General features: G+C 47.1%; 1 protein-coding gene across 2 annotated transcripts in view; it reads right to left on the reverse strand.

Annotated features, from left to right (window-relative positions):
- Window positions 1-20,772, reverse strand: part of BRD3 (bromodomain containing 3) — an 85,704-nt gene extending 64,932 nt beyond the window's left edge. For both annotated transcript variants that reach the window (XM_075905183.2, XM_075905180.2), the window contains exon 1: window positions 20,616-20,772. The gene's annotated coding sequence lies outside the window, so the exon portion shown is untranslated. The remainder of the gene's footprint in view (window positions 1-20,615) is intronic.
- Window positions 20,773-21,838: the final 1,066 nt, after the last annotated feature.

The raw sequence follows: 21,838 nt of genomic DNA on the forward strand, positions 1-21,838 counted from the left end.
GAGCGTCCATACTGTCATGGATGATCTTGCACAAAAGCACATCTCGCACAGGGCAGTGTGGACATGTTCTTGCACAAGACTTCTTGCACAAGAACTTTTGCACAAGAAGCCTCCAATGTAGATATAGCCCAAGGGGGAACATGTTGGAGACCCAAAGGAAGAGAAGGCCTGGAGCATGAAGAGGAAAGAGGGGTTCTTCAGTGCCCTTCCAAGCCCAACTACTAAGAGGCAGCACATGTTCTTGGGTCGACTCAGGTGCAGAGTGTCCCACAGGGAGATCGTGGAAATGCCACTCCGTGAATTCGCCAACCAGCTGAGCAAGAGTTAACGCTTTTCCCCAGGGTGGGCTGCTGGCGCCGGACAAGACTTCACACCTAGACACCTCCTGCTTCCAAGCTGAGCATCTTCCGCTGCACTTATAATAAGTCTCCTCTGGCAGACGTCTGTTTGCTGTCTCTCTTTTCCATTCGTACCCATGGGAATCCCCCTGTGAGAAAAGGTCCCTTCCAGCAGCCCTAGGCTCTCAATTAAAGCCTGGGGCGTCATAGCATCAGCTCCTGGGACAGCATGTGAGTCACGCAAACCAAGTCTGCCACCTGTCAGCCTCGGTCCTGCAATGAGTTGTGCACAGCCAGGACCTGCCACAAGGAGCCCCATTGATTTCAACGGGTCTCCCGCTCCATGAAGCTCGATCGGGGCTGGAGATCATGTATCCCACAAGCCTCTCTCTTAGGGGCTCCCGAGAAAGTACAAAAGGGACTTAGGAAAATACTTCTCTGTCTCCTGCCCTTCCAAATCCCTTTAAACAGCCTTGGGGCAGCTTCCAGCCACTAATGACACATGTAGGGTTGCCAGGTGTCCGGTATTTTTGCCTCCTGTCCAGTAAAAAATTCAGAAAATGCCTCTCAAGTGCCCATTACTTTCTGATTTTTTCCCGGCCAAGAGGCGAAAATCCCAAGCTGTCTGGCTCAATACGGAGGCAGCCTGGCAACCCTAGTGCTTACCGGGGAGCTGTCCAGCCCGGCTCAGGGAGGTAGATGGCGGGCGGCCGCCGGCAGCCTGTTAGGGCCTCACTAAGTGGTTTTTAAAGTGGCCACGGTGGTTTAAGGTTTTTGGGGAGAGGGAAGGATTTGCTTAACTCTCAGGATCCTTTTTTTTTCCCCCTCCACAAACTTTTTCCTGGATTGTTTTTTGTTGTTTGGTATTTTTTCTGAAACTATCTGGCAGCCCTAGACACATGGAAGTAGGGAGCCGTGCTTCAAATGCAAACCGTGTGCAATTCGCTAACAGGGCTTGGAGATGGCATTGTAAGTCATATTTCCCAGCTAAGGGGCAGCTTAAAGTTTGTGTTGCATTACAACCTGGCCGGGGGAGGAAGAAAAGACTCCTTGCAGCTCGTATCAAGATAGAAAATGGATTTTGCGTGAGGATACTGTAACCCAGTGGGGGAGGGATGTCTCATCCTACCCTTCCCCCGTCCCCAGAATCAGCCCACCGGGGCTTAACAACGTCAGTTCCGTGTCCACACGACCCACACTCGAGGTCCTGCACAAGGTTAGTAGGGTGGGCCGCAAGGAAAGGTACGGGGGTTCGGGCCCACCCTCTCTCCGAGCCCCGACCAAGGGCGCTAAGGACCGCGGATTCTGTCCCCTAGTCCGGTTGGTGGGGTTATTACCTGCCGCACACCAACCCACAGGCTAATCCGTAAGCAGTGCCCTGGGCCGCTTCCTATCTTCCTCCCGCGCCCTCTGGCTGCTCCATCCGGATGGGCCTACCCCCCTTCTCACATCGGCGGCACTCCTTTTGAACCTGCCGCATCTGATGTAGGGAGGGCCGCGGCTTTACACTCAGACACTCCCCTTCCCCCCGGGGTCAGAAGGTCTGTCCAGCATCACTGGCAGCCATCGAGCATGCGTGGCAAAGCCAGGGCTGGGCTCATGGTGCCACCTCGCTCCCAAGTGCCAGGGACGGCGCGGCTAGTGTGCGGGGCACTGGGGTATCCCTGTCCTTTGTTACACTACAGATCCCATGATCAGAAAGCCCCCAATGGCCTCAGCTGTTATTAACAACTCCAAAGGCCACCGATGGATGCGTTAATCCGAATAGTCTAAATAGCGGGAGTCACAAAGTCTGAGATTGAGTTGTGGTCACAACGCTGCCCTTGGGCTCACCTCTGCTACAGAGGAAATAAAACCCCACAGGTTGAGTCCCCTAGCTTGACTTGGCTTTTGACTTGATTATTGCAGCGGATTTTGCCCCATTTTTCTCTCGCAGGAGGTTTTACGAGCAGATTTCCAAAAGCCACTGGTAATTTTGAGTAGGGATGTTTAAAGTGTAACTGTGTACAGTTATACATGCCCCTCCCCCAGTGCTGCTGCCTCTGATACAAAGGCAGCAGCGCACAGAGGGATGGGGGCAGGCGGGAGACGTTACACGCAGGGAGCCGGCTCCCCACCCATGCTGGCTGCTACAAGCCACTTACCTCTCTGGAGATGCCTGCTCTGCCCACGCTACTGCCTCTGATACACACCAGCTCCCGCCTGCCCCCCACAGGTACATGTTTACAAAAATAAATGTATTTCAACATCCCTAATTTCCAGGAGCTTCATTTTTGGATACCCAACGTGAGATATCTACCAAGGGTCTGACTTGCACAAGGTCCAGACACAGGCCTTTTAAAGATGCCTGAAACAGGCACTCAAAGTTACAAGTCGGGTTTGAAAATTCTAGCTACGTACACGTTGGCAGTGTTTAGAACGGTTTTTAGCCGCCTTTAATGAATGGAAAATCTACCAAATAAATGTGGACTGAAGTATTCATCTTAGTAGTGTATTAATGTTACAGCACTCCTTACCACTTCCCCCAGAGCAGGAATGCTGTCTCTAGCCTCTGTTTTCCAGAAGCTGGGAATAGGACAACAGAGGCAGATCGCTTGATGATTCCCTGTTCTGTTTATTCCCTCTGGGGCACCCGGCATTGGTCATTGTCGGAATACCGAACACTTGGCTAGCTGCACCTTTGGTCTGACGTAGTGCAGCCATTCTTATATTCTCGTGTTCTTCAAAAAGCTCACATACTTCAATGCAACCATGGATCTGATTTCATTTTTTTCATTAATTTTCCCCTCCATCTATGCTGAGCTCTCTCAACATCTATGGAGACAAACAATTTTGCCAACGATTTTGGAGTTGGAATGTCGGGACAGAAAGAAGCAACCGGGTCTGACTTCAGTGGTATTTCTGGAAGGTGTTAATTCCAGCTACTTCCGGGCCTGCCACTGCAGCTCCAGTGCCACTAGACCAGAGCCACGCAGCATGATTAAAATGCCAGCAACCACCTGGAGCTGCGTATACAGGAACCATCCCACCATCAGAACAGCAGTGGTAGGCTGCAGAAGCCATAAAAGTCCAAGTACAGGGACCAACCTCAGCCTGGACCATTCTATACGAGAGATCCACTTCCTGGACACCACCGTACAAATCAACAATGGAAAATTAGACACCACTCTCTACAGAAAACCCACTGACTCATACAGTTACCTACATGCATCCAGCTCCCATCCAGAACACACCACACGATCCATCGTCTATAGCCAAGCCCTTCGATACAACCGCATCTGCTCTAACCCCACTGACAGAGACCAGAAGCTTCAGGATCTCTACCAAGCATTTATAAATCTCAACTACCCACCCAGAGAAACAAAAAAGCAAATTGAAAGAGCCAGACGAATACCTAGAAACCATCTACTTCAAGACAGACCCAAGAAAACCAACAATAGAACACCACTTGTCATCACCTACAACCCCCAACTTAAACCTGTCCAACACATTATCAATAAACTACAGCCTATATTGGAACAGGATACCATACTCAAAGAGGCTCTGGGAGACAGACCCATAGTCTCCTATAGACAACCACCTAACCTCAAGATGATTCTTACCAACCACCACAGGACATACCACACTAATACCAACCCTGGTACCTTCCCTTGCAACAAACCCCGTTGCCAGCTTTGTCCACATATTCATTCTGCTGATACCATTATTGGACCTAACCAAGTGAGTTATAAGATCAAGAACACATATTCCTGCGCATCCAGAAATATAATCTACGCTATCATGTGCCGAAAGTGTCCGTCTGCTATGTACATTGGACAAACATCTCAGACACTTCGCCAAAGGATTAATGCCCACAAAACAGATATCAGACAAGATCACAAAGAGAAAACAGTTTCTTGCCACTTTAACCAGAAAGGACACTCTCTAAATGACTTAGCCACCTGCATTCTGCTACAAAGACCTTTTACATCTGCACTTGAAAGGGAATCCTCTGAACTGTCATTCATGTTAAAATTCGACACTTACCAACAAGGACTTAACAAGTCTTTGAACTTTCTCACCCATTACCAAGACAGTTTCCCCAATTATCACCTGTAATACCATTAACTCACAAACATCCCACTCTCCCTACCTTTAATATCAGCAATTCACAGACACTTACCTTCCTTCCTCCCCCTTCCCACCCCCCCGCATCCGCCTTCTGTTCTGCAATGTGATTTGTCCTTTTCATATGTGTTCATTTTTTTAAATTGTATCCTTTGGTATATATGGTTGTGACTACTTTCTTCCACTATTTGATCTGAGGAAGTGGGTCTGGCCCACGAAAGCTCATCATCTAATAAACCATCTTGTTAGTCTTTAAAGTGCTACATTGTCCTGCATTTTGCTTCAACTACCCCAGACTAACACGGCTACATTTCTATCACAAGTACAGGGGTAGCCCATAGTAGGAGGGTGAAGATCTTTGTCTCCCTCTAGTGGCAGGTGTCTGCTATGGCTGCCAAATACAGAAATTATGGCCTAACCCACAGGACACTCCCACTGACTTCAGTGAATGCTGGACAAAGTGTTTCCCTTTGCAGATCCTGGGTTTAGACCCGACGGATGGGTCAGGTGAGGTCAGTTACATTTTCACCACCCACGGGAGGCAATTCTGGTTATGTCCTCTCCTGTCGGGTGGGCTCTGCAAATCCAGATTTTGCAAAGTTTCTACCTATGGGATGTTCCTTAATTTTTTCCCCTGCCTTCTGCTGTTGGGTCTTGTGCTTGTAACCCTTTAAAGGGAAAAGAGGTAAGAATTTGCTCCTCCACTTTTGCTAACCATGGCTACCTCGATCAAGATCATGGTTTAGAGCAGTGTTTCTCAACCAGTGGTACGAGTACCTTGTGGTCACCAACCAGTAGATCGCGATCTACCGGTAGATCTCGGAGGCTCAGTCTAAGAGTAGCTCTTGAGCCCTCTCTGAACTGTGCGCCTGCGCTGTACATTTACATTAGATTTCCTCATTTGAGGAGCAGCTACTCACCGAGCAACAGCACAGGTGAGTAGCTGCGAGGAATGGTGGGAATTTTTTTTTTAAAGTAGCAGTATAAGGATTGGGGATAGCAAGTGATGGAGAGGAGGAGAATAGAATGGGCGGGGCTTTAAGGAAGGGGTGGGGTGGTAGATCTTGGCTTGGTCTGTCATTTAAAAAGTGATCTTGGGTGTAAAAAGGTTGGAGACCACTGCCTTAGGGGTACTCGAGAGAAGTCTGGGGGGTACGTCGACACAACTGACAACTGGAGAAAACTGAATTTTTGTTTTAAGTTTTACAGCGCTTTATTATTTTTGTACTTTTTACACCCCAACATTTCTTCGCTTGCCTGGCTACGATTAAAATGTTTAAATACATGTATTGCAACAGTAGGGGAAAAAAAAGTGTGTGCCTGAAAACTGTAGGTACTGGGGGTACTTATAGTACATTTTTTTTAAGGGGTACTTTATAAAAAAAAGGTTGAGAAACACTGGTTTAGACGAGTCATAACTAGGGACGTGAAAGGTTAATCGGTTAGCCTTAACGGGTGAGGCTTACCGGTTCCATTTAACTGGTAGAGGCTGGAGCAACTCCCCACCTGCCCCAGCCAGTGGGTGGCTCCAGCCCCACCCTGTCCGTGGCGGGGCTGGCCAATCCCCCCATCTCACCATTGCAGGTTACGCACTGGGGGCTGGCAGGAGGCTGTGCTGCATGCTCTGCTGTATAAAACTTATTTAAGCTTTATACAAGCCCGCAGCACATGTTACTGTGTAACCGCTGAGATTTTTAGCGGTTACATGGTCACCTTTTTAACTGCATGTTTACATCCCTCGTCATGACAGCCAACCATGTACTCTACTGCAGTGTTTCTCAACCTTTTTTTATAAAGTACCCCATTAAAAAAAAAAGGTATCCCCAGTACCTACAGTTTTCAAACACACAAAAACTTTTTTCTACCATTAGAACACATTTGTTGAAACAACTTAATCGTAGCCGGGCAGGCAATGACATTTTTTGGGGTGTAAAAAGTACAAAAATAATAAAACGCTGTAAAACTTAAAACCAAAATTCAGTTTTCTCCAAATGTCAGTGTGTTGACGTACCCCCCCTCCGACTTTTCTCGAGTACCCCTAAGGGTACTTGTACCACTGGTTGAGAAACATGACTCTACTGCAGTGTTTCCCAAATGGTGTTCCACAGAACCTTGGGGTTCCGCGAGAAAATTCCACTACAAAAACATTTTATTATTTATATTTTTTTGTACACATTAAATGTGATTTTTGTTTTTAAAGATGTGCAATTAAACTAAGTATTGATCTCATGACCCTGTTTAGCATTTGTTTATTACTATCCTTATCTATTTGTGGTCTACTTTTTTCAGCTCCATATATAAGACTGTTATTAAGGATTCCGCAATTTTTTTTCGAGTTTAAAAGGGTTCCGTGGCCAAATAAAATTGGGAAACACTGCTCTACTGTAAGCCTCGAGATTCCAGCAATGCATTTCCTATGGACTGACTCATATTTACTGAACGCTTTTCATCCAGGAATCTCCAAATGCTTTGCAAATGGGAAATTCAGCCCTGCGATACCTGAGGTTTCCTTCATTTTACTTCTGGGGGTGCAGGGAATGGAGGCTCAGAGAGGATAAATAACTTATCCGGGCCCCCCCCCCCCTTCCTCCTTTTTGTCATCATATAGCAATTCAGCAAAAGAGTGGAGAACCAAGCACAAGATTCCAGCTTGCCAGGCCCCTGCCCAGACACTAACCTGTTGCCCACCAGAATTCTATGAGTGGCCTGTGAGACATTTTGTTGCCAATACGCAGGATTGCCAGATTCTGCTGGGTTCTCTCCGTGTTGGTTTTTTCTTACCAGTATTACTAAAGTATTACACACCTAAAGCCAGGTGCAGTGAGGTGCGGGCTAATTGCTCACAACACTGACCGTGAGAGCTGGGCGCTTCCTCTGTATCCCATCCAAGCACTGCTATGGTTCAGTCAACACACCTTGCACGTTCTAGGTACGCAGGTGCAGTTAGCAAAACCCCCCTATCCCAGGAGACTGTCTTTGTTCCAGCAATCTTGCAGCCCACTCACGAGCGGAGCCCATCGCTGCCCTAGAAAATACCGCAGCCACGCACACAAAGCTGTTTGAAATTTTTCCTTTGCTCGGGGTGACTGCAGGCCCCGCGGTGAACATGGGAAGAGAGAGCCTTGGACCTGCAGGCTCCTTCCCTCCAAGAGAACAAGAGAAGAAAGGCACCTGCAGCTCCCTGGTTCATTTCCCGGAAGGGCAGAGGGAGCCCAGCAGGCGAGAACTGAAGGCCACTCCAGCGCAGGTGGCTGATCCGACTCCCTGGGAAATCACTGACTCTTCCCACTGGCTCCAGAGGGAACAGCCTGGGCTGGGAAGACAGAAACAGGGATGGGGGATGGAGCAGAACACACTGGGGAAAACGGGGCCTATGTGGGAGAGCGACGCTGCAGGGAAGGGGGAGAAAGAAAACGGAAACGGGAGAAAACGCTGAGAAAAGGGGAGGAAAGGACACACCGCGATCGAGGACAGGCAGAGAAAGGCAGGGGGAGATACGGCAAAGGAGACAGAGCAAGTTAACTTCCTATTTAATGGACTTGAAACACGCGATTGACAACGGATACTAAATTCATCACGAGTTGCCTGAACACAGCTGCTGTGTTCCTTTAAATTACAGGTAGGAGAGGGAGAGCTGGTTCCTCCCCATTCCTGGGCTAAATCCCTATGATTAATTATAGCCGTGCCTACAAACCCCAGCCAGGGACCAGCACCTGCTGCGGTAGATGTTGCCCAAAAGGTGCAGGAAAGGGACGGTCCCTGTCCAAAGAGACGGCAGTCTTTCTCGGTGCCACGACTCCACAGGCAGGGAATACAAAGCAGTGGATAGCGATGGGTGGGGCAGAGGGAGGGAGACACGGTAACAGCCTGGGCATAGGCCTGGCTTCAGCATAGACCGGCTGCGAGTTCCATTTACCTCACCGGGCAGTGTATATAGGCCACAACAGCAGAGGGATAGGCTAGGACTTTTTGCCACATAAAAGGAGCAGCATAAGAGGCGCTTGAACCATAACTCAACCTGGAAGCTCTCTGGGGCAGAGACCACCTCTTTGTTCGGTGTGTGTGCAGCACCTGACATGATGGGGCCCCACAACCAGGCCCCTTGGTGCTATGGCAAGACAAATAATAAATAATAATATTGGGGTGTTGGGTCTATTCTGTCATAATTTCCCTGACAAACAGTCAAATCCTGGCTGTAGCATTACAGAAGGAGAGTCCAGCGGAACTACAGGACACCACGTTCCAACTCCCATTGCCCTCTCCCGCCATCAGCCGCTCCTGCCCCACCAGCAGTGCCAGCTTCGTACACTGTCTGATGGCTTCATGCGCAATGTCCTTGTATGTACCTGGAGAGCCATCTTCGTACCCACTGGCAAGGTCTCCCACCTCCCCAGTTTCAAATCCCTCCCAAAGGCCTATGCACTGAATTCAGGAAATCCAGCTTACGTGTACCAACAGCTCAAACATCTAAAACTAACCTTTGCCAAGACGTGGCCAGGTCCCATCTTAACACCTCCGCTTATTATCAGCATTACAGGAAAACCCAGAGCCACCAGCCAAGATCAAAGTACCAGTGTTGCCTTCAAGCCGTCATTGTCAAGTCCACGTCGAGTCTCAAGTCACTACAGTTCAAGTCTCAAGTCGAGTCTTGAGTCCTTCAAGTCACTTTTGAGTCAAGTCCCAAGTCGAGTCTCAAGTCTTAATTTAAAAAATGTCAAGTCACTTTTGTACAAGCCATCAATATCGGCATTTTCGGACAATTTTTTCACCAAGTCGATTTAACAAAATTAGCAAGTCTCAAGTCGAGTCTCAAGTCACAAACAATGAACCCGAGTCGAGTCTCAGGTCGAGTCACCTAGGCGACTTAAGTCAGATTCGAGTTCAAGTCATGGGACTTGAGTCAACAACTCTCAAAGTACCTGTATCATACACAGCGCTAGAGTCCCTGCCCCAAAGAACATGAAGTCTGAACAGATAGACAAAAGGTGAGATGGGAAACTTGCACAAAGACACTAGCAGAACCAGGAACCGAATCCAGGTTTCAAGATTTCCACTCCACCCTCTCTAGCCACACCACCTTTCACCCGGTAGCTCCTTTGTAAATTATCTCGATTTTTAAAAAGGAGCCCTAAAGGCCTGGACACTGCCTTCCTTTTCATCTCAAAACTGCCGAGGCCAAGTCTGTGCAATGCCCATAATGAACATTATTAGAGCCCCGCAAATCTGTGGGTATCTGTGGGTAAACACCTCGGTGGCTGAAGATATCCACAGCTTATTTATGTGGATGCAGATACAAATGTTGCATCTACAACAATGTTCCGATCTTTTCCATCCATGTGTGGAATAATTTTGATGTGCACTGAGGCATGTGTGAACGTGCACCACCAGCAGAAACATAACACCTAACTGTGGGTGCCCTACTAATCAGCTCGAAGGCATCTGAATTTCTCCTGAACAGCTACACAAGCTCACAGCTTACAGGGAACGTTGATCTAGAACCCTGCAAATTTGCAGGTATCCGCATTTGTGGATGTGGATACCGATACCTGCGGATCATTTTTGCAGATGTGGATACCAATTTTGTATCTGCACAGGGCTCTAAACATTATTGAGCATGCATACTCCAACAGTGGCCTTCTGAAAACAGACTTTTCAATTTCAGGCTAGAAAACTGTTATTTCAGCTTTATAAAAAGATATGATGCATTAGTACAAACCCCAGACAACACACACATCACAGGAGCATTTGTGTACATCCAGAAAAGGATAACAAAGAAGCACCCACGCAGAGTTCAGAATTCGTAGTGGGATTATCATATGTTTCCGCTGTAGCAGGTCTTTTTCCTTTTAAAGGATGTGTTATGCACTGTTAAACGCGAATGTAACAGCTCAGAAAAAGCAGCCAGCACTTCCCCCTTTCAATCTGAGCATTGTACCCAGGGCACGTTTAGAAAGACAACCACACACTCGCTTTGATTCAGTCAGATTTTACGTTAGGAAATTATGTACAGGCTTTCCGCTACAGCAACAGCATTTGTCATAATTGTTTCCTTTCACCACTCTCCAACTTCCAAAGAGAAAAGTTACTGAACAAAAAGCTTTTTGGAAAAAGAAAAACACGGAGAGAATAATTCAACACTGCGCTGGAGGGATGTAAGCCACTAGTCGAGTAGTGACTCAACTAGCCATCCCCCCCCCCCCCCCGCTACCTCTGTCAGAGAGAGGCAGCAAGGGGGGGAGCAGGAGCCGGTGCTGGGGAGAACTGGCTTAAAAGCCGATTCCCCCAGCACCCTCTCCATGGGCGGCAGCAGAGGTGCAGCGAGGAAATGGAGTGAGCAGGGATTGAAACAGTCCCCGCTTGTGCCGGTCTGACTGTCCACAGCTCGTGCACATTTCAAAGGGAGAGGCGCAGCAGGCGGGACCCTGCGTGAGCAAGGGCTGCTCTGATCCCCCCCTTGCGTGAGTTTCCTGCTGCACCTCTTCCTTTGAAACATACAAGGGCCGCGGGCAGTCGGGACCGGCAGGAGCGGGGACTGCTTTAATCCCTGCTAGTGCTGATTTCTCGCTGTGCTTCTGCCCCCTCCCGCGACTGGCCTGCAGAGATGGTTCCATCGACGACTCGATTAGTTGATTAATCAGAATGTAACACCCATCCCTATTGTGCAGGACAATTCCAAGCAGCATAACCACCTCAAAAAGCTACAGAAAAAGAGAGCTAAGCAGTGACGGCACCGTCCTGGAATTCCTGAGACTGGAACCGATGGCCTTAACACGTCACGTGGCCTTGGGCAAATCAACGAGTCTCTGTGCCTCGATTCCCCTTCTGTGGTATGGGCATGGCAGGACTTCCCATCACCCAAGGAAAAAAATCGTTCATGCTTGTGTTGTGTTCAAATACTACAGTGCTAGGCACATATGACAATCTAAGTGCTCTTCGGCTCATTTTAGAAATAGGACCGTTACTTGTCATCTGAAGAAACTGCAGAAGCTCAAATTGCCATTTGCTTAATCATTCTTCCTTCAATATTTAGACAATCTGTGGACGGGCTTTTAAATAATAAGCACGATACACCCGTGTGGGCCCCTATAAACAGAAATCAATTAAGGAAGATTTGCATACTTCTAAATTGTGCATGCAGACACAACCAAATTCCACTTCTATCTGGATTCCTTTTTAAGAGGACATATGCAACAGCAAAATAGCCCTTCTTACCTTAAAAACAAAAGGCAAAACAGTTCCAAAAGGTGTGATAGGTTAGCACCTTACAAAGGCAATGCAATATCTATATCTATCCTTTATTTTATAGGGTAATTGTCTCCATATACATCTGATATACAAAACACATAATAATGGCACTTACTGATTTGCATTGTCTGGTTACGCATCACGATTCCTAGCTCCCTTCAGGAGAGCCAGACGCGTGGTCCTGCAGTCCACTTCACTGCACAGGTCTGCCCCACATTAACACTCACCATCAAGACCAAGTTCCACGCGCAGAGACAGACGGGTCTGCCCACTGGCTAAGACCCACAACATAACGACAGTGTTGACGCAACTGAAAGTAACTTCTGTCACCGAGATTTCCCCCTCCCACTGGTGCCACTGGTGGATTCGCTTGCTCCAAAATATAACAAAATAGTCTCAGGTCATGAACCAGAAGGGGTTTGCTTTAAGGTAAAAAAATAGCGATGATGGTTGTTCATTTTAACTTAACCCAAGAGAAGCAAAAAATCGGATTTGAATATTAAGGCAAAGGTTTAACACTGGGCCAACTAAATGAAGCTCCTAGTCTGGCTTCTGATGTCCTTAAGTGCACAGGTGTCTACTTCCCCTGTAGCCGGGGTGTGTATGTGTGTGTTCAACCTCCCTGCTCTCCTCTTGGCCCTGCCCCCACTCCACCCCTTCCACCAAACCCCTCCCCTGCTTCTTCTCACCCCTGATCTGCCTCTGCTCCATTTCTGTTCCACCCTTTTCCCCAAATCTCTACCTCTTCCCTGTTTCTTCCCCATCCCTCAGGATGCTGTTCCTCCCATTCCTCCCTCCTAGACCATCCCAAGCAGCTGTTTCACAGCAAGCAGGAGACATTGAGAGGCAGGGGGAGCAGCTGATCAGTGAAGATGCCAACAGGCAAGAGAGGAGCTTAACACCCACTAATTTTTCCTATGGGTGCTCCAGCCCCAGAGCACCCACTAAGTCAGGACCTATGCTTAAGCATCTTTAAAAACCCAGGCCGAAAAGCACAGGCACTTACTAAATTCACACTGATGACAAGAAACTCCAACACAGGCTGCAGGTCTTTGCAAAAATCAGTGAGTAAATCGACAAGACAAAAAAGCGAGGAGGCTGCATTGCAAAACAGTCTCGGAATCAGCGAACTCAGTATTTTAGTTTTCACGATGGATACTTCTCAGTAAATAAATAGCAAGTGTACCGAAATATACTGAAAAAGTGAAGAAGACTTCATGGAGGTTAGGTCCATAAAAGGCTATTAGCCAGAGATAGAAATGGTGTCCCTGGCGTCTGTTTGTCAGAGGCTGGAGAGGGATGGCAGGAGACAAATCGCTTGATCATTGACTTTGGTCCACCCTCTCTGGGGCACCTGGTGCTGGCCACTGTTGGCAGACAGGCTACTGGGCTAGATAGAACTTTGGTCTGACCCAGTACGGCCGTTCTTAGGTTCTGACTTAGACTTCATCTGTCAACAAAAGTTGTACTGATTTAACTGAACTGACTTAGAAACTGGGTCATTTAAATTGGCACAAAACCTTCATGTGGACAGTCTTGCACTGGTTTAAAAGTGCCTTAAATCATTAGGGAATCAGCGAAGGCCTTGGCTAGGTTTAAAAGATTTGCCAGTATTGCTTATGCCAGTCCCCAAATGATGTAAGCTAAACCAGGAAAAAGAATCATAGAACGCTAGAACTGGAAGGGACCTCCAGAGGTCATCAAGTCCAGTCCCCTGCCCTCACGGCAGGATCAAGAACCATCTAGATCAGGGCTACTCAACTTTGGAAGCCTTGGGGGCCGGAATGATACTCACAGCACACGCCGAAGGCCGCAACGTAAGTGTGGTTGCATGTACATGCAAATATATATGCAAGTAGCTGCTTTCACAAATATTTATGCAAATAGCTGCTTTCACACTGATGGGCATGAATAGCGATTAAGGCAAGCCTACACCACACGCCGGCCCCATTTAAGTCGGTTCTGTTGATATTAATGAAATGCAATATTTGCCGGATTTCCACCTATATGGCAGCACTTTTAATGAGCAATGACCGTCCAGGAATTGAACTACTAAAACGCATCTCAAGAGAAGACCATTATATTGACTACTTTTTTGTTTGGGCTCCCACCTGGGGGCCATGTGTTGAGCTCTGTGTAAACCCAAACCATACCGCAGGCCGCAAACAATGGGCCACGGGCCGCATGTGGCCCGTGGACCGCGTGTTGACTAGCCCTGATTTAGATCAAGGCTGGGGAACCTTTTCTGAGTCAGGGCCACTGACCCACAGAAAAATCCGTCAGGGGCCACATACAAGCGAGAAGCAAAAACCAACCTTCCCTAACCCGGCCCCCAGCTGAGAAGAAGACACTCCCCACATTCCCTGTGCACACCAGAGCCTAGGGGGGCCCAACCTAGTAGATATTGTGTGCTCCAGCCCCACAGAGGAACAGCAAGGGGGCTAGAGCACCAATGCGGGCTCCCCAATGCTGGGGGGGGAGCCTTGAGCCTCGGGGGCTGGATCATGGCAAGTGGGGAGCTGCATCCGGGTCCCCCCGTGGGCAATGATCTGCAAAGTCCTGGTCCTGGGTCCGTGTGCTCCTTACCCTAAGTCCCTGCTCTCATGGTGCCTGCAGGATGCTGCCCCCTCCTCACTCATCTGTGCTCCCTCCCTCCTCCCCTCCAGATGGTTTGCTGTGTAAATGCAGACAGGAGTAAAATCCAGCCGACGGGTTGCAGATCAGATGATGAGTTGAGCCTGGTGGACGCGGATCCATATTTTTGTATCCACACAGGCTTCTACCTGTCAGTTATGCCCAGGTAACTTTCCTCTGCAGCCAAAGCCTAGCCCAATAAACACGACTCGCTCTTAAATCTGTTTAAGAGCATCCATAGAAATAAGTTGCATCAATTTCACTAAATCTGCTTCTAAACCAATTTAAATGGGCAGAGGGGTAGCCAAGTTAATATGTAACAGGAACAACTTAAAAAACAACAAATAAAATAGTAGCACCTTAAAGACTAACAAAACATGTCGATGGTCTCATGAGCTTCTTCTTCAGATGACTGGAGTGTTAGAAGTCCAGATCCAGGAACCTTGCTAGTGGTGCCGCTAGAGCCAGATCCAAGAAAGCTCATTTGCAATTTCGAAGTGCCTAATTTACATCCCTTTGTCAAAAGAGGGATGTAGTCTAGAAACACCCCTAGGCTACGTCTACACTGGCCCCTTCTTCGGAATAGCCATGCTAATTTAGAACTTTGGAATAGGGAAATGCGCGGGGGATTTAAATATCCCCTGCGGGATTTAAATAAACATGGCCGCCGCTTTTTTTCCGGCTTGGGGAAAAGCTGGAAAAGAGCGTCCAAACTGGCGCAATCCTCCGGAATAAAGCCCTATTCCGGAGGATCTCTTATTCCTACTTTCAAGTTAGGAAAAGTTAGGATATTTAAATCCCCCGCGCATTTCCCTATTCCAAAGTTCTAAATTAGCATGGCTATTCCGAAGAAGGGGCCAGTGTAGACACAGCCCCTAGAGCGGTAGCTAGGTTGAGGCCATCCATGGCCCTACCTGCATCTCGACTGGGTGTTAGGTTGACAGTGCTTAGGACGTGACATTTTCCAGAACCCTGAGCAACATGGCTGGGTCAAGCTAATTTTTAAGTGTAGGCCAGGCCTAAGTCTTTGAAACGCGAGCCCTCTTCACAGCACTTGGCTGTTACCAAGAACAGGGACATGCATAGGTAACAGGCTAACCGGTTACCTGGTAAGCATCACCATCCTGGGCAACACTTACTGGTTAACAGTTAACTGGTGCCTGGGGGCAGTTGAGGCGGGGAGTTCATATGATGCCCCCATGCCTTCTCGCTTGGGCCAAAACTTTGAAAGGTCTGAATTCTCTGGATCCTAGTGGCACCCCCGCTTCCCCCCCACACACAGTCTGGAACCTGAGGCGGCCGCCTCAGTTTGCCTCATGGTAAGGCCAGTCCTGGGGCAGCCCCCCACCCGCAGCCTGTTTAACCAATTAACTGATTAAATCCCTAACTGAGAAAAGGGGCTAGACCAGTGGTGGGCACCATGCAGCCCATCTGAGTTCTACGTGAGGCCAGCCAGACGTTTTGTTTACTGTTGACCTTGCAGGGTAGCCAATTTCTACTGATTTCCATCCACGTCATTTTTTCCTACCAGTATTACTAAAGTGGCACCCACATAAAGCCAGGGCATGTGAAGTCCCTGTCACAGGAGACTGTCCTGGTTACGACAACCTTGCAGCCCACTGATGCGGTCCACTCGCTAGCTTAAGTTGCCCATTTCTGGGTTAGATGGTTGGGGCATTTGTGAGGTCAGTGAGAACCGCCAGGCTTAAAGGTTCCCAATGAGAACCAGTGGGATTCTAAGGCCTCGTCTGCATTACAAAGGATTTGCTGGTGTAGCTATCCCAAGGGAGATGCAGCTGAGAGCGGCAAAGGGGATATAAACAGGGCGGGTTACACACATGCTATATCCGGGAGGTTTATGGGGGTTTTTGTACACTCCTGACATAGGGGTTTGGAACGGGTCCCATATGAGGAGAGGTTAAAGCGACTGGGACTTTTCAGTTTAGAAAAGAGGAGACTGAGGGGGGATATGATAGAGGTCTATAAAATCATGAGTGGTGTGGAGAGGGCCGATAAAGAAACATTATTTATTAGTTCCCTAAATAGAAGAACTAGAGGACACCAAATGAAATTAATGGGGAGCAGGTTTAAAACTAATAAAAGAAAGTTCTTCTTCACACAGTGTGTAGTCAACCTGTGGAACTCCTTGCCAGAGGAGGCTGTGAAGGCTAGGACTATAATAGTGTTTAAAGAGAAGCTAGATAATTTCATGGAGGTTAAGTCCATAAAAGGCTATTAGCCAGGGGATATAATGGTGTTCTTGGCCTCTGTTTGTCAGAGGCTGGAGAGAGATGGCAGGAGACAAATCACTTGATCATTGTCTTCGGTCCACCCTCTCTGGGGCACCTGGTGCTGGCCACTGTCGGCAGACAGGATACTGGGCTAGAAAGACCTTTGGTCTGACTCAGTATGGCTGTTCTTATGTTCTTATCAAAACTTTGCAGTGTAGACCTGGCCAAAGGCAGCACTGGGTATCAGGCCAGGCCCTTACTGCACAGGTGCATTTTTAAAAGGTCTGAAACACCACTAACATACAGCTGCATCTTTTCGCACAGGTGTATTAAAGATGCGCATGCAATCCAGCGGCCTAACTTCCCAACACGTGCAAACCACTTTGGCGTCAACAATAAAAGCCACGGAGCTCTGCTCAGGTCAACAGGATCACAGAGTCTGGAGTCAAGGTTTATAAGATCTATTATTGTCCCCTAGTTTTATGGGATGAGACTTCTGTTAGAGACATAATGCTGGGATGCAGTTGTGCAATACAAACTCTCTGGCCCAGGCGAAATTGATCTTTGAATTATCAGAAAAAAATTTGGTTTCCGTCAGTCCACCTGCTAAATTCTAGCCAGGCAAGAAAGCACAGCTGTGGTTTGAAAAGGGTTTCATTTTCAGACACTTTCTCAAAACCAGCTTCACTTAAAAATAACATGTGAAAGAACGATGTTGCCTGCAATATAGAATCCTAGGGCTGGAAGAGACCTCAGGAGGTCATCGAGTCCAGGCCCCTGCCCAAAGCAGGACCAACCCAAACTAAATCAACCCAGCCAGGGCTTTGTCAAGCCAAGACTTAAAAACCTCTAGGGATGGAGATTCCACCACCTCCCTAGGTAACCCATCCCAGTGCTTCACCACCCTGCTAGCAAAATAGTTTTTCCTAATATTCAACCTAGACCTCCCCCACTGCAACTTGAGAGCACTGCTCCTCATTCTGTCATTTGTCACTACTGAGAACAGCCTCTCTCCTTCCTCTTTGGAACCCCCTTTCAGGAAGTTGAAGGCTGCTATCAAATCCCCCTTCACTCTTCTCTTCAGTAGACTAAATACATCCAAATCCCTCTGCCTCTCCACATAAGTTATATACTCCAGTTCCCTAATCATTTTTTTTATTTTTTGCCCTCTGCTGGACTCTCTCCAGTGCATCTGCATCCTTTCTGTAACAGGGCCCCCAGAAATGGGGCAATACTCCAGATGTGGCCTTATCAGTGCTGAAAAAGGGGAATAATCACTTCCCTAGATCTGCTGGCAATAGAAATTATTAGAACATTCAAAGAAAAAAATCTATTCAAAATGACTAAGCTGGTGTTTTAAAAAGTGTCACAGGTAAAAATGCCACAATCACCTAGTCCCACATCTTATTGAAAGACAATGGGATTTAGACCCTAGTCCCCCAAGTCACTTTTGATAATAGGATTTAGATTCCTAAATCATTTAAGCACATCTTTGAAAATTTTAACCTGCACGTGGAACAAACATTTCTAATAAGGGCCTTCAGTATGAACAGTTGCTGACTATGCCTTGAATACTGTACGTACAGCATAACATGAGGTATTGTGGTAACCTTACAGTGGATGTTGTGTACAACTGTTTTACCTCATTTATTAAGCATGGTCTGAAATCACCGAGTATGTGAATGCATGTTTTTAACTGACAGGGGCAAAGGAAAGAGAAATACAATCTAAACACACACAAAAGATTGTGAACTAAACCCTTTTACAAAAAGAAGGTGCCCAGGTTGGAAGTCATGCTATTCTGCAGAAGCCTGCAGGGTGTATTATTTGAAACTCCCTAAAATTCTAAGCTAACAAAACATATTCCAGGTCACTTGGAGCCTCCCTGGTCTCCTAGTTCTATGGTCTTCAGACTAGGCAAGCATTTTGCATACGCAGCAAAGTATAACTTTTATAAAAGCAACACAAAACCATAATTTTTGTCTGACCTTTTGTTTCTTGAAGGAAACAATTTATTCTGCTCTTTTAACACCCACAATGAGTCCGAATACAGCAGCACATATGGTGGGTGACCGGAGTCCTATCTAACACCTTGATATATTACAGGGTGAGTTAAGGACAATGCTGCAGCCTTTGATCTTAATTTCCCGTTTAATTTGGAGACAGCCCCTTAGCATGACTCGCATAACTCTGTGTGTATTAAAAATATTAACTAGCCTGTCAAAAACAGCTCTTCCCCAGCAGGGGACACCAGGTGCACTTGGCTAATTGTGCTTTCCCCAAATTATGATTTAATAACATCAAGTAGCTTAAACTGGAATTTTAAGGTTTGAATTTAAAAAGCTTTCACTGTATTAGTGAGAATGTTATTTCATTTTGAAGCTAAAAGTTTCTTTTCTTTCTTTCTTATTTATTTTTTGCTTTGATTCCTATGGAAAAGCATATGCATGCTGCAGATTTGTTATCTAATAATTAACTAATTAACCTATGGAAAGGAAATCGTTGTCTGCACTATTAAAGATAGTTTCTACAGGGATCTTGTTTCATTTTGCTAAAGAACTTGTTTAGTTTACTCTGGATGTATATGTTCTAAGACTTCTCCTTTAGGTTCAAACGCTCCCACTGTGTTGTGTGCAACCCAAACATTGCAGCATTGTGTGGAAGTGCGAAAGTGAAACTGACTAGACTGGAAGCAGTGGTCTATCTCCATTTTCCCAGCCGGGGCAAAGAGTAAACAAACAGCATACATGACAAAAAAAGTACATTCGAGTTTTAAATTTTTAACTCCCGCCCTTTCTCCCCCATCTGAGGCCGTGTGAGAACCACAGTGACAGCTATTTTACTTGTATTTCACACAAAATATCATGTGTTGCCTGGGTGTCCTTTTTGCTCTGTGATTTTACAACGGAAAGGGGTCCCGATTCAGGCAACTAACCCTTTGTTGTCATTTATTGGCAGGACTTGATTTCAACACCACCAATTGTTCACCTGCATTTTATAGCGTGATCTAGGCAATTTGCTCAGGACCCTCTCCTCCTTGCAGGTCAGTGAACCAGGAGGGGGGAATGGCTGTGAGCAAATCAAGGGACCTATTCCACGGGAGGAGCTTTTCTCCCGAGAAGACATTTGGTAGTTTGCTGCCCTTCCTTGGCCAGACCCGCAACCCTGGCGCCACCGACCTGGGTGCCAAAAACCAGACAGCAAAGCCCCACTTAGTTCTGCACCCCCAAAACACTTCCACGCTCCCGACAGTTTCTCTCCGGCTTCTTGCAACTCAGAGCAGAGCAAAGGGGACGGAGTGTGGGGAGGGGGGGAGGGGAATACTTTGTGCTCCTTTGAAATTGACTCGAGGCTTGCAACTGACTAGCCATTGGCTTGCAGAAGACTGGCAGAGCTGTAAACCCATCTGCTCGGCCCCAGCTGCGAGCGGGGTCCTTGCTCTTGTATTATGATTAGTATTTTTACAGGAAGCCTGAAAGTCCTCTCGCTTTTCCTCGCCCCTAATTTTCTCCTTCAAAAGATGGCGGGCAGAAGGAGAGAGAGAGAGGGGAAAAAAATCCCTTCCGTAAAAGAGATGGACTTGCGACCTCGCAGCGCCGCACAAACTCCAGCCTTTTAGAGGGGATGGGGCGCTACGGTGGGAGGGGGCGGCAGAGAAGGAGAATGCAACGAGAGAGGCAGGGTCTCGGCTGCAGACATCCCCCCCTTATAGCTCCTGATGGGGCTGCTTTGGGCGCCGGGTTAGAGAAAGGAGGAGGGGGAAGAAGAAAAAGAGAGAGAAATCAGCGGCCACACTGTATCCAATCTCCAGCTGGCTTTGTTACATTGTTGCAAGGCACAAAGGCTGCAGCACCAAGCGGAGCGTTAAAGGGCTTGCACACACACACATGCACACACACACACACATGCACAAAAAGCGCATTAGCCTTTCCCAAGTGGGTTTTGCATTCACCCCCCTCCCGCCCCCCCACAAATCCCCCTCCTCCAGAAAACATGGCCCGGTGCTAGCAAAGCAAAACAAAGCATCGAACGAATAAAGGGTAAGATTAAATAGATTTACTTTGCCCCGGCAGCTCCAGCAACGTTTGCCTTATAGTTCCTCCAGTTGCTCTTCTTTTTATCCTCAGCAAGGCAGCATAATAGATGCGCTAAAGCTATGGAGGGCTCATGCGCCTAGGCGCAAGGCCATGTGGGGAAGGCAGTTTTTGCACCGAGCAAGGGAAAGAACCTCGGTAGTCCCAAGGACTACACCTCCCAGAATCCATCGCGCTCCTCCTTCTGCTTCCCCCCCCCCCCATCTCTCTTGGACCAGTGGCCAGGAGAGAGAAACAGGAGGGGGTTATTCCTAGGTCAGCGGGTGTGTTTGTCATTGAAACCTGCCCCTTCCCCAGCAGAGGCAAGGTCTAGGTTGGTCTGGGGGGAACTTGGGGCAAAAATCTGCAAAGGTTTGTTGGTTGGGGGGCTCCCTAAGGGGAGATATTGCTGGGTGAAAATCCAGGCTTCCCCTCTCCGCCTGGCTTTGCTCCTCTCAGGCGCTCAACATACAGCGACAAGAGCCCTTAAAAGTGCAACTGGAAATGTGCAGATTCTTTAAGCGCCCTATAATGCTTTTTTATCTCCTGGAGACATGCGTGCCGGTGTATACCAAGGTCGTATGCGCTTTGTTGTTATATATTTTTTGTATGGTTTGCATTGGCTAGCGCACACTCTCAGTTATTATGCAACAAGCTATCCAAGTCACAATAAAAACAGAATGCAACCAAATGTAAAATATAACAGCATGTCATGGAATGCATCCAAATGTAAATCAGGTTGTAGTTTTGCAGTGGTTAAAATATTTCATTTTATATATATTTATACATTTTTTATGATTTGCATTTGTCGGATGAGTGCATCTTTTTTATTTTGGTTTGCAATGACATTTACATATACATATGTTATTGCAAAAAAAAAAGATGCAATCATCCAATAAATGCAAATCATAAGAAGTGTAGACATTAAAAACACACACTATAAAGAGCATCAGGTGTGAACATTTTTAGAAGCACAAACAAGTTGTAACAAAAAGGGCAGTCTGTATTGAATTGGATGGACAAATGCAAACACCGATAAAAAGAACAATATCGATATATTATTACAACCAAAAGCATGATTATATTGCTACAGTACAAAATATAGCAATTGGAAAGTGAATGCAGGAGAAACATTTGAATGTCAGTATAAGATAAGTAGTAGCTAAGGGATTTCTCTCTGGAATTATATGCCAATAAAGGCTGCCATGCT

The sequence above is a fragment of the Pelodiscus sinensis genome, chromosome 23, assembly GCF_052426305.1.
Source record: "Pelodiscus sinensis isolate ZL-2025 chromosome 23, ASM5242630v1, whole genome shotgun sequence".
NCBI lineage: Eukaryota > Metazoa > Chordata > Testudines > Trionychidae > Pelodiscus > Pelodiscus sinensis.